This window comes from Augochlora pura, chromosome 8, assembly GCF_028453695.1.
Source record: "Augochlora pura isolate Apur16 chromosome 8, APUR_v2.2.1, whole genome shotgun sequence".
Classification (NCBI taxonomy): domain Eukaryota; kingdom Metazoa; phylum Arthropoda; class Insecta; order Hymenoptera; family Halictidae; genus Augochlora; species Augochlora pura.
This window is the reverse complement of record NC_135779.1, coordinates 712,055-724,808: the sequence shown is the minus strand read 5'-3', so window position 1 is coordinate 724,808 and position 12,754 is coordinate 712,055. Positions and strand designations below refer to the sequence as shown.

The window sequence follows — 12,754 nt, the reverse complement described above, 5'->3', positions numbered from 1 at the left end:
GCCGGGGCTCTTTAGGTAGTAGCCATGAACAGCTTGTTGAACACGCCTTAACCTCGACGACCTTGGCTCCGCGGTATGGCCTGGCCTGGCCTGGCATCGCCAGACTCGCCGGTTATTAATACGAATGAAGAGGAATCTGCATAAGGCATAGCCCAGCCGGCTTCGGAAACGACCGACGAGAACTCTCCGCTTCACCGATCTCTGACAGCGCTTCGAAGTCCTGCTTCCCTCCTGTGCTCGAGCTGGATTTCTCGGCTGGAGTTCGATACCAATCGTGGATGGCATCGATTACTCTCTATGGCCAGTTTTTCTGCTTTTGTCGAAGCCTCGTCCTTCCGTGATAATGGACTTCAATGATTTCCTTAAGGACTACAGGTGCTCCGACTCGTTACGCGTCATATATTCTGCAAGAAAATAAAATAAGATAGCAAACCGTTCTATCGTCCGAACGTATATGGCACTCCGTATAGTCCGGATAATCGGGGCTCTATCTTATTACGAATAGCAAGTAGGCCGCGCAGACTGGCTCCGTCGTTCGCGGAGCGAATCGGCTCGACGAAAGCAAATAAAACGAACGGATCGCATGAACGACTCAAAGATCGAGTTTAAGAGGATCAACGGCACTTGTTTGCGGTGTCCATTTTTCGTTAATCGCAGCAACCCGCCGCGGTAGCTCCGATAATGGAGTCGAACGCGGCAGCCTCCGACTGTCCGGTAACCGGAGGCGTCGTCGACGACGGAGGAGAGCCGAGCCAGTCGAGGATTTCGATTGGAGCCCGTAATACCAGGGGTCTCTGGAGGCGATTACACAAAGTGGCGATAAGCGGCGACACTTTCGTGGGCGCCGGACGCGGCTGGGCCAGCGCCGGTGGCCGAGGACGCGATCCTCGGATGGAAATGAGACATTAAAAGCACGCGAGCCCCTCGGACGGCCTGTAATGGAGTTATTATACGCCGATAGATGAAGAAAGGAAGGGAACGGGCTGCGAGAGGAGCGCGTTGTATTCGAGAGAGAGAGAGAGAGAGAGAGCACGTGGAGGGAAAGAGAGCGAGCAAGAGATGGAGAGAGAGAGAGAGGGGGAGAGGGAGTGAGGTAGACAGAGGCGAGGAACGACGGAAAAGTGGCATTCCTACAAAACGCAGCGGCCTCGATAGTCAGGACCGTGGACATTAGTAGCCGGTCGGCCTATCCCCGGTGAAATGACTTCGTTAATGGATCCAGCATCGGCTAGAAGCTGTCCCCGGTCGTTGCCTTTGCTGTTGGCGCGAGCTGCGAGGATGCCAGTCGATGGTCGGTCACCATTCCGGCGAGGCGGTGTGTTTCAACGCAACGATCCTCTCCGATGAAAGTCAACGAGGATGTACAGGAAAGAAACATTGTTTCCTTCTACGAGAGAAATTCTGAGGTACCAAGAAGCGCTAAACGATGCAGTTGCTGAAAAGATCCAAGTCTTATAAATAAGGTGCGGATAGAATTCTGCGACCGATATTAATTTACACATATCTTGGATAAAAGGCCGACTTTGAATGACGATAACTCCGCAGAAAATCATCGTAGCAAGATGATTTTGCTTTTGAATTAAAGATCGAAATCTCTACTTTATGACACTCTTTCTGGATTTCAAGTATCATATACCGTCGCCATTGTAACCCTTTAAAAGCGAGACCATGTTTGCCAAGTTTGTCATACTGAAAATTATCAAATTCGACGAAACGCACGGACTCTGTAAAATTTTTCTCAGAGATGCCGTTTATGGTAGAATAAAATTCAGTTCTTCCCCTTTAATTTAAAAAAACTGAAATGCGGTTGCGATTTTTTCTCGCAAAGTTACGACACTTTAAAGTGACCCATACTGAACAGACTGACCGTCGAATTTTTAAATTCTTTTGTATCTTTATTCTTCCATTGAGTGTACAAGTAGTTTGACGGAGCTAACTATGGCGTTGCTATTGGTATCGAACAGGCGTTCCTTCTTCCCCGATAATCGGGAATATTCGCTGACCACGGAGGATCCTTAGCGAGCAGATTCACGGGCTGTTGAGGAGGTGATCGAGGATCCCGTGGGCTGGCAGTTCTTCTATTAAGGCAGGTCGCGGAGCCGCTGTAAATCAAGGGACTCGGGCGTAAAAGTCGGCCGGGGTTATTGCGCCACCGGCTTGTACCCGTTTTACCCCGGCGTTTTATTTCATAACTAGACGGGGCCCGCCAAAGATCGGGCCCCGGGAATATAAAGAAGTGAAAGGAGAGACGTTCACTTGTCGCGGCCGGTTTCCCGCCGGTTCTTCATCATTTTCTCCGCGGTACGGCGCGGCGCGGAACGGCGTAACCCCCGCACGATTGTCTTCGCGTCGATCGTGCTAATTTATACGCCGGATCGCCGAGTCAGATAGGATCGGGCCCGACGATGGAATTCAAGGGATCGTGATCGAGACACGCCGGTCGTGATCCCCGGCTGTTTCTGTCTGTTAAGCCACGATCTTTTTCATTAAACTCGGCTTCGAATAGTGTTCATTTCTGTAAAACAAAATTCTTGCCTTCTGTTCGCCGCGAAGTGGAAATCGCAACTCTTCTTTACTATACCTAACGATTTATCATCAGATCGTGGATCCTTAGGCAAAATAAAAATTTTGTGGCCTCTTTACAAGATGCGACAACTGCATGGAACTTTCTCTCGCAAACAAAAAACGTATAAGTATTCTTAACTTAGCTGGAGGATTCGATGGACCACACAAGCTTCGTAGGCTAGAAAGCGATTTTAAACAACTACGTTACCGCTTCCGTTCCTGAGAGGTTCGAGGGGCCATTAAGCCCCGCCTACTCGTGGCGCGCGATGCGGAAAATAGCAAGTGCGTACAAAGTCTCCGGACAAGCATTCCCCCGGTGATTTGTGTTCGAAAGTTATTTCGAAACGAATTTTATGTAATCGTAGCGTTCCAGCAATTTTATTATTGCTTCTCGTCCCGAAGAATTTAAAGGGCCACTAAACCCCGCCCACCTATGCACTACTCTCCTGCCCCGGCGAACGCGCTGGAAGCATTCTTTCGACGAGCCGCGTTCGAAAGCTATTTTGAAACGAGTTTTCCGTAATTACAACGCGCGAGCATTTCATTGTCGCCGAATGATCGATCGTCGTAAAGACGACAAAGGTATGCGGCCTAATGGAATCCAAACGACGGAGTCAAGGACTCGATTATTCGTGATTGCATTCTTGCATCTGCCGCGACGAGGCTCCCGGTTCTCTAATAGCCCAGATAGCATCTTTAATCGGATACAAAGATCTGATAGCCTCAGATTAAACCGTGCAACTCTGGAAAGATCTTCGGGATCTTCAACACAGCGAAATGCGAACATTGCCGTGCGTTCGACTGTTGGATCGGCCAATAAATCGATTCGATTTAAATTTCCCGCATAATAGTGATTGCCCGGCGATCGCGCGCTCTCTCTCTGTGCTCTAATTGTAAACTATGGGGCATCGATACAACAGGAATGAACATTTACGATTTAATCGTAGAGACACGATGCTCTATATTTTTCGAAAAATTAATACACGGTTCGAATTACGTACGAGACATAAAAATGAAAATAAAATAATATATAAAATAAAAATCATACCCATTGAATGAACGATATGAACGATCTTTCTTCGAAACTCCATCGAATTGTTTTAAGATTTGTAAATGGACGAAGTCCTAGACGCAGCTGTTGAGCAATTATGGTGCGGTAAATTTAAATCGAAATTAGAGCCGCACGAATTTATGGTCCGACTTATTATATCCCGGCGCTTCCGTCGGCCAGATACGCAACCTACTGAAAAACGTGGCTTACCAATTAATTCGGCTGGTTGAGCAGCAGCCGGCGGGACGTTAATTTGCATAAAGAGCCGCGAGAGAGCTCGTGAGCTTGAAAGCCGAGGTTAGATGCAAGCGATTCCGTGGTTACCTGAAACAAGGAATCCGAGGCATTTGGCATTTATCCGGCGGCTTTCAGCGGCCGGAAAGTTCGACGATACCGCTCGGGGCGGTATTATCGCGGATAAACGATTCCGTGAAAGTGAATCGTAGGCTCGGAGCCGCGCGCGGCCGTATATTAAACGATTAATTTATTTCCACCGTGGAACGCGCGCCGGTCAGGCTCTCGATTGTGCTTCTTTCTCCATAAACGTCCGAGCGGCCGCTTCCACGTTCTCCGAGTCTGCGCCTTCGCCCTCGTCTTCGCCCTCGCCTCCGCTGTGCCAGAAAACCGAGGAACAACGTCATAATTTCCGGTGGCCGGTTGCCCACACGATGAAGTCATTAATTGGTACATTAATTCCGAATTGCGGAACGCCGGGTCGACTTCTTCGTCGCTCGGAGCCGCGCCGCGACCGCCGGAATTAAGTGTCGGGGCTCCTATCGCCGCGATTAAGCGGACAATGTCTCCCTTAACGAAGCATGTTAATTAAAAATATTGGGTGTTCTCCGCCGCGAACGCGGACCGGCCAGGTACCAGGACACCTCTTCCTCTTTTCCCGCCGAAATGTGTCCGCAGATTCCGCCGCGATATCGGATCGCCAACGTCCACGGAATTCAATGTTGTAAACTGTGTTTTTATTCCGCCGGGTTTCGACGCGCTCCACCGAGTCGCCGATTCTCTCGTTTCGAGGACAACTCGGATGTAATTAGGGCTGTTTCGGCAGCTCCTAAAAGCTTTTGGCTGTTGCCTCGGCGTAATTTCTGATCGCGTTAATGTTTTATAAAAGACTCGGAGTCTTCTTTTTTTCCCCCATGGACGAGTCGAATCGTTTATGGCTGACTTAATTTTTATGCTTCGGCTGTGGTTGAATTTTTTTCGCATTGTCGAAACTATATTACAAACTATTGTAATAAGGTTTATAATATATGGGATTAATCGAAACGGAAACGAAAGGATCGCCGCAAAGAAAAGAGCTTGATGGAGGCAAAGGCCTCGTGGCCATACCCGATTATTTTGATCCCGGAGTGCTCGTGCACCGGAGGTTCGAGGAAGGCAAGAGTTGACCTCAGCGAAGGAGTCGAGCAGCGAGGAACTCTGTCCGAGGTCCCGGCGAACGTCGGGCGCCGCTTAATTATCATGCTAATTAGTCGCGGCGAGCCCCGCCGCGTGAACGGCGAAAAACCCGGGTCACCTTCGAGCCTGTTGTTCCGTGATCGATTCGCGAAACCTCTCAGCGTGATCCTCGTTAATTATTTTATTGTCGGTGCCCGCGGCCGAGCACGTAATAAACAGTCATCGAACAACAGAGGGAATGCGATTTAAGTCGCGTGGTTTTCGCCCACAGTGGTTTTCGGGCCACTCTCGATCCCAGACGATCGGATTTGCGTTATCTGGTTCCTTGGATCCCTGCAAAAATCGTTGTGGCCAGGAAGGATCGACCGCGAGCTGTGATAATCGCCGGAAGGGTGCGTTATTCTAGACTGCGAATTAATGCGCTTGAAAGAAAAATGAGCAATTGAAGGATGAAAACAAAATTTGCACAGTCGTTCGCAGCATGGACCAGCAATCGGGACGGAAATGACCGCGAGTGGACATTTCGGTTGTCGACCCGAAGCCTTTGGATCGTAGATCCTGATTTTTACGGAGCCCTCGGTGAAGCGAGTTAGTAAAAATGGACCTCCGGTGAAAACAAAATTTGCATAGTTCGGCCAGCGTATTAATTAGCAATCGGTGCCGAGATGACTGGCGAAAAACGGAGTTCGGCGAGCTCGGGGGAGAGAGAGGTTCCGAGAGGAAAGTTGTCGGCGTGGTCGCGAGAAGAACGAGGATCCCTCGGATCGGCGGGGCAGGCTCCTCGTAAAGAAGGAAAGTCACAGCGTGTCGTTGCGCGCGCAGGATCATTAAGGCCATTAAGCGTTATCTCCGGCGAGGGAGACGCCGTTTAAATACAGGCTTTAACGCCGCGTGGCGCGAAACCGCGCGGAAACGCCGCCGTCGTGTACACGTGGCCTCGCCGAGCCGAGAACTATAACGTCACCTCGAAACCGGCCGGGGGGCCGCGGGGTAAAAGAAGCAACGTCTCCTTAAACGGAGATACTAAATTCCTATTAACGGTCCTGTTAATTGCGACCACCTCGCCTGCCGACATCCCCGATACAAAGTAACAGAAACTTCTCGTCGCCGGTTTCCCCGAACGCGCTCGCTTCTCCAGATTCCAGAGAGAGAGAGAGAGAGAGAGAGACCCAGCCGGTGTGACCTTCGCGTCCTTCGATCGCGTTCGATTCAGACTCGCCGAGCGCCAGGATCCTCGGCCGATTATGCCAGCACGTCAAACAGCTGGCAGATTTCTAATCCGGGCTTGACCGATTGCTCCGAGCTGCCCGAGGAGAGCCCTCCGTTATGCTCGATGCTGTCGAGAGCTTCGGAGTCTCTGCTCACGGTTGGGTCAGCTCAGGTTATTGACAATATATTCTAACTCTACCGAGCTCTAAAAGTACCCAACGTGTATGCTGCTCTTCAACTATGAAAGGACTGTATTTATTTAAACCTCTCGACACTCGAAGACTACAGTTGATACATGAATCATAATGTATTGCCAATTACAATGTACTTTGCGATTACATTCCTCGAGCAATTAAGCTGTGAATTCGAGAGCGATTGAAACGGCGTTCTAACAGCGCAAAGAACGTTGCTTCGGAGATTCCGGAAACGTCTTGTGGCTCGTCGGAAGTCTGCGGATAACAATGCAGGGTTCATCGGCATCATAATTCTCCGGCGTGGTAGGCACGCCGAGGATTAACGAGAGACGGCCGGCACGGCGCGATCCATAGAGAAAGAGAGACGTAGACGTCGCTATTCATTAGGATAAGATCGCCGTTAATCGAGCGTGCGCGCACATCCGAAAGCAATTAAACGTCCCGGGGAGAAGATGTTTCCCATCGGGACTGGGAGGAAGTTTTCGGGCCCCGGCTAGTAGGAGAGGGCGAGATACGCCTCGCGGACTGTCCCGCTCGTTCGCCGGCAATTAAATTTCATTAGCCGGGAACATTCCTCGGCCCAATCAACGCCACTTTCCAACGCCGGAATAATCACCGGCGAAGATAGAGAGGGCCGTGGAGGAACCGGAGACGCTGCGCTACGCCGATCGTAAACCGTTTCTTATCCGAGGCGTCTGTTCCCGCTACGTGGTTTGATGTACTCGAGGGGGGCATCGACTGTTTCGTCGCGAGCGATGATCACGCCCGAACGAACGGTATCCGTTCGGCGACATGGCCCAGCGATCGTTAACCGACAGCTGTTCCGATAGGAACAGTCGTTCGAGTCTGTCACCGTCGGCTGAACGATTACAGTGCCTCTTCTTCATTTCCAAGCGTAATTAACCTTACATCCATCGTACAAGAGATATCCAATTTGTTCGTTTAAATACAATTAATTGTGAAAATCATACTTATCGAATTGGAAGTTCTTAACACTTAGACGATGGCGTCAAAAACCTAAGAAATTTCATAAAATGTAATTTTCAGTACACCGTAGAAATCCCAATGAAATTAAAAATTTATTAAATAATCAGTCAAGTCGCATTGAGCAACGAAAGCTCGCGGAGGCTGCTAACAGGGCACAGTAATTTGCTGCTCTGGCCTAATCGGCGTGCTGCATTCGTTGCGCCGCTTCATCCAACCCCGCGTCTCGAAGGAGCCGAGAAGGCAGAAGAGATGTCCGAGGCTGTGCTAGAGGCAGAGGTGTTACAGCTGTCGGTAACCCTGTGAATTAAGATTGGACTTGATTACTTAGGCAAGCTGGCCTCAGACGATGAGGAAGAAGAATGAGGAAATCAAAGTAAACGATGTTCCAGGAGATAGCTGGCCAGGTGTACGCGTGTAAGCCTTGTCAGGGGAATGTGTGAACCAAGATTGAGCTTGACTACTCGAGGAAAATCGAGAACCTAGGCTCTGCTTCGAGGAATGAGGAAATGGAGGATGCTCCTGGAGATAGCGTCGAGCATGTTACACCTGTCGGTAACGCCGTGAATTCGGATTAAGCAGCTTCGGGAACCTGCGCAGGAGACTCGGCCCTGCCATGGAGTTCTGACAGCAACAATAAGGAAGGAATCGGAACAGAGGGTGCTTCTGAGGCTAGCAGACTGGACGCGCGTGTTACACCTGTCGGTGCGTCGCGAATTAAGACTAGACCCGGTTCAACGAATTCAAGAGCCTAGACAAGGCCTGCTTGTCTGCTGTTATGCCGTGAAGGAGGAAAGGATGGAGGCATTCTCTCGAGGGGACGTCCACCTTCTTCATGCTAAACCATCGCCGGTCAAATGGTCAATTTCGCATTTTTATTCCATAATTAGCGACGTCATAAAATTTTTTCTATTTGGAATCGGATAGGTCAGAATACACAGAATTACGCGTGTGAATAGTATTACCGCCGATTTAGCCTGCCTTTTTGTGTCGAGGTACCTTTTATACTCGACTGACGGATGGACTTGGATCTACTAGACATCGAGGGTTCAGCAAAAGGACCATAAGAAAAACGATTCAGCCTGTTTTGCTCGCGACTTATCTTAACGGGTGACGCAGCATAACAGCACGAAGTATGAACTAGGATCGAGCTCGACTACTTCTGAGCATAGCTACCCGGATGCGCGTAGTTTAGACTTGTTAGGATAAGTGCGAGCTGAGGTATAACTACCAGCACATTTTCTGTAAAGCTTCGAACACATTGACACACCGTGTCCACTGTTGAGGTGAACTTGATTTTCAACCGAGTGCAGTCATTGCGAATTCGTCCGCAACCAAGCGTAGCGTAATTTCGTGGAGGCTAAAAGTCGACCGTCCGCGAACGAATGACAGGTTCAGGCGGCGGTATGCCCGGCGAAAGGAAAGGGCAACGGCGACGGAATCAGGGGGCGTCGCGACTCCGGCCGTCGCGTGGCCACGCGACCCTAACCGCGACAAAGGCAACCAAGGTCACGAACCTACCCGGCGCGGAAAAGGAAATCCCAGCCGGGCCCGGTACGCCGCGGGTCGCCGTTCGCCGGGCGAGACAAAACATTGTCCGCGCAGCGGGACACGATGTTTAAGGAGATGGGAAGAGCCCGGGGCGCGAGGTGTGCTTCAAATTGATTTGTTGTAAGTGATACGCCACCCTCGGCGAACGAATGGCACAATAATTGGCTACATAAACAATGACCGATGAAACAATTTCTCATGTCGGGTCGCGCGCGTTCCCCGCGACCGGACCGCGTGTCGCGACCGCTACACGGCTGCCATGCCGCGGCCATAATCTCGCCGCCTTATCCGCTATAATTGAACCGCCGAGCCTCGCCGGCCTCATACTCCTTCGATCACCTCCACCCTCCGCCCTCTTCTGCTCTATCACGAAGACGACGGCTACACCTAGCCTCTCGCAGCCCGACTACGAACGTTCTTTGCTCGCGTTCCCACAGGCCCCACGATTCTTCGAGAACACCGCGTTCCTTCAGAGTACAGCGTTCTGCAAGATCCAACAATACCCTAAGAGTACAGGGTTCCTTGAGATCCTGTAAACCTATAGCTTATCGAATGTATAGTGTTTTTCAAAATTATGCAGTTTTACAACACTGGAATTACCGAGCAATTAACGATATTGTAATGTAAAAACGTCGGGTTTATTGAAGGACCGCGAGGGTAGGTTCGAGGCCACGGTTCCCATTGGGCGTCGATTGCGAGCAGAAGGTTAAGGTTTAAGCATCACGGATCGGTCCCCGTGATCAGTGTTTCTGTAACGAGACCGGCCGTCGACCGAGGTGATTAGCGGTCGCACACAGAGGATCCGGCAACGCGGACTGAATCACTCGTTGGTCCGGCTCCGTGAGTCCTCTCTATCTCTCTCTCTCTCTATCTGCTCCTGCCACCCACCAAGACGAACGATAACCGGGTTCGGGCCATTAAACTCGTAATTTGACGTGCGTCCATTTTCGACGTTCCCTCGGAACAAGGATCCGCTGCTGTCGGTGAAAGAAGACGGCAAGGGTGGAGGGAGGAAGAGAGGGGTGGATGGGGGGGAGGGGGGAGAAGGCTTTCGGTGGCGCAACCCGCGAAAGCATGATAAATAAATCGGCCGTGGCTCGTTTGTATAACAACGCACGATTTGTATCGTAATAACTACACCCGCGGTGGGTATTTGTGTTGCGATCAAAGGAACCGTGTTACTTGTATCCTGACGGAGAAATATCGTGCGCCCACGTGAAGTATGGATTACGGTTACCATCCCCGCGGTCCTTTTTTCCGCTCGCCGCCGCGCGCGGTTCCATCGACGATCCTGCCACGCTGCGGTCTGCCTGCCGTGCGTTCTCCGTTGTACGAAGCGCAGTCGGAAACTCCGAGTTCGCTCGGCATTTTTTCAGTTTTCTAGTTCGACACTGCTTCGACAATTTTAGCAATTTAGATGACATTACCTGAAGGTAAAGTTACACTGTTACATTGAGTAATAACATGGTAGCAGTCACCTAGGAACAGATCAAATACAATAACTTAACCCTTTCTATTCGAAACAATTTTAACTCTAAATCCAAGCTAGCTTCGCACGACAGAAACTCAACGCTCGACATACTATCATTTTGATATTCTATAAAATCAACGTAATACAAGAACGAGTCATCGGTCGGGCGAGCGTAGCCAGGGGATCCGAACGTCTGGCCAGCACAGGATTGATAAATTAGCGGCGCGTCGAAAATTTCTGAATGTAGAGCAACCGGCCTGTCCGTAGTTATCTGGGATCGATTAATTTACGCTCGCGCGCCCCGGCATCGGCGCGTTCCCTCGCCCGGAGATTTACGAGGGGCTCGCGAGCCAAGGTCACCGCGCAAGAAGGATTTATTTCGCGAATTTCGCAGACGAGGGACGAAGGGGGTGTGGTGGGGGGGGAGCGCACCGTAAGGCAGCGAGAAAACGAAAAGGAAGAAAGCGAAGCAGAGCGGAGCAGAGAGGCGAACGGAGGAGAACGAAAGGAAAAAGAGAGAGCGAGAGAGAGAGAGAGAGAGAGAGAGAGAGTCGTCGATCGCGGAGCGGTGCGCGCCGCGGAACGATTTGCAAGCGGAGAACGCCCCTGCGTGATCTATTGCATAATTGGACACCTCTCGGGATCCGCTGGCAGTCGTCTGCGAGCAGAAGATTACGGGGAAAGCCGGCTCGGAGCGTGCGCCGAGCGCAATCCGACGATCACGTAAAGCCAACAAACCCTCTCGGAGGTGTACAGGTAAGCTCTCCGTACCGCGTGTAGGCCACGGCACTCTCCCGGCCAGGTATATCCTTGCTCCGGCTGCCCCTCCGTCCTCCCTCCGATCCCTCCTCGTCGAACATAAATTTTAATCGGTGCTCCCATTGGCCGCTAATATCGGGTTTGCGGTCACCGGTGAACACCGTGCCGCTTGCTCCCCCTCCGACAACGTTGACGTTGACGCATTTCTTTCTGCCTCGCTCGCTTATTATCCGGCGACAAGTTCACTGTCGCCGTTCCGTTTCGCATTCCACGCGATCGCGAAAAGACCGCGCGCGGCTCGGTACGATTGTCGTCGCGCCGGCTCGCGCGTAGGTTTAATTATATACGGAACGGAATGGGACAACTTCTGGATATCACACAGGTCTCGATCGCGTTTTCGAGTCGATTGTAACACGTTCGCGAACAAACATCATTTTAACGAGATAGGTAGATTTATTTTTAAACTAATTGTGTAGTCTTACAACTAATGGATGACTTCTCGAATATATATTGAATAAATGGAACGACCCTCCGTAAATACAGAGAGTCCAGCCAAAGGGGATGATCCCTGCAGGCCGCAGACACGGTCTCCCACCGACGCGACGCATTAATTGAATCGGTTGCATATTAATAATTCGAGATAGCTCGAATAAAAATCCAATAATTCGCCGGGCGCGCCAGGAGTTAAATTACTTCTGTCCTCCCGTTGTTAAGAGCGGCGATACGAGCGAGCAGATATACCGGGGGCAGGGGGCCCGGGGCCCGGGTTCATTCAGCGAGCGAGGGATCGAGGAGATCCACGAGGCCCGCCGGATCCTGAATCCTCGTTGCGTGTAGACGGGTGCGTACGTACGCGCCGAGGGGAGGCCGCAAAAGCTCTACATCCCCGTATCGCATATTTTCGGGAGAGAACGGGTCGGATTGGCTTCACGGCCGAAAAAGTAATTGCGAGATCCGAGATAGCAAGAGAGCGGCTGCTACGCAATTTCGGCCTACACCTGGCCCCGTTCCCGCTCCTCGGAACCGTGTAGTCGCGGCTACCTCCTCGCCAGTGATCCATTTCGCGGGATCCCGCGGTCCAGAGAAAAACAACGCCGCGGTTAATAAACCACTAAATTGTTCGCGTCGCCGAGATTACGCGGTCGCTTTATATTTTATACCAACGGCGGCCGGAAACTCCGATTTAACGCTGGGTTCACGGTGCCGCCGAAATCGCGGCAGTAATGTAATCTACCAAACGACCAGTCTCTCATATTCTTCGTTTAACCATTATTGATACTACAAGTATGTTCCTACAGGAAATCATTTTCTTACGAAGATTGCACGCGAGCTAAATAAATTCAGTCTAATAAAAATACGAAGAAGTCCTGACGTTCGATAGAAATAATAATTTCACAGAGTCCGTACCATTTATAGATATTTTATATAATAAAATAAAACCGTAAGAATATGATGCACGAGCGTTTAGAATTTTAAATATTCGCTTAAAATGTTGGCCCGCGTTCGCGAGTCCCTCGAGTTGGTTTCGACCGCGGAAAGGTTCGGTTTCCAGCGGAGAGT

At 50.8% G+C, this 12,754-nt stretch overlaps 1 protein-coding gene across 3 annotated transcripts in view; it reads left to right on the top strand.

Moving 5' to 3' along the window:
* Positions 1-12,754, top strand: part of LOC144474041 (uncharacterized) — a 79,190-nt gene that overhangs the window by 33,370 nt on the left and 33,066 nt on the right. The window lies entirely within an intron of this gene.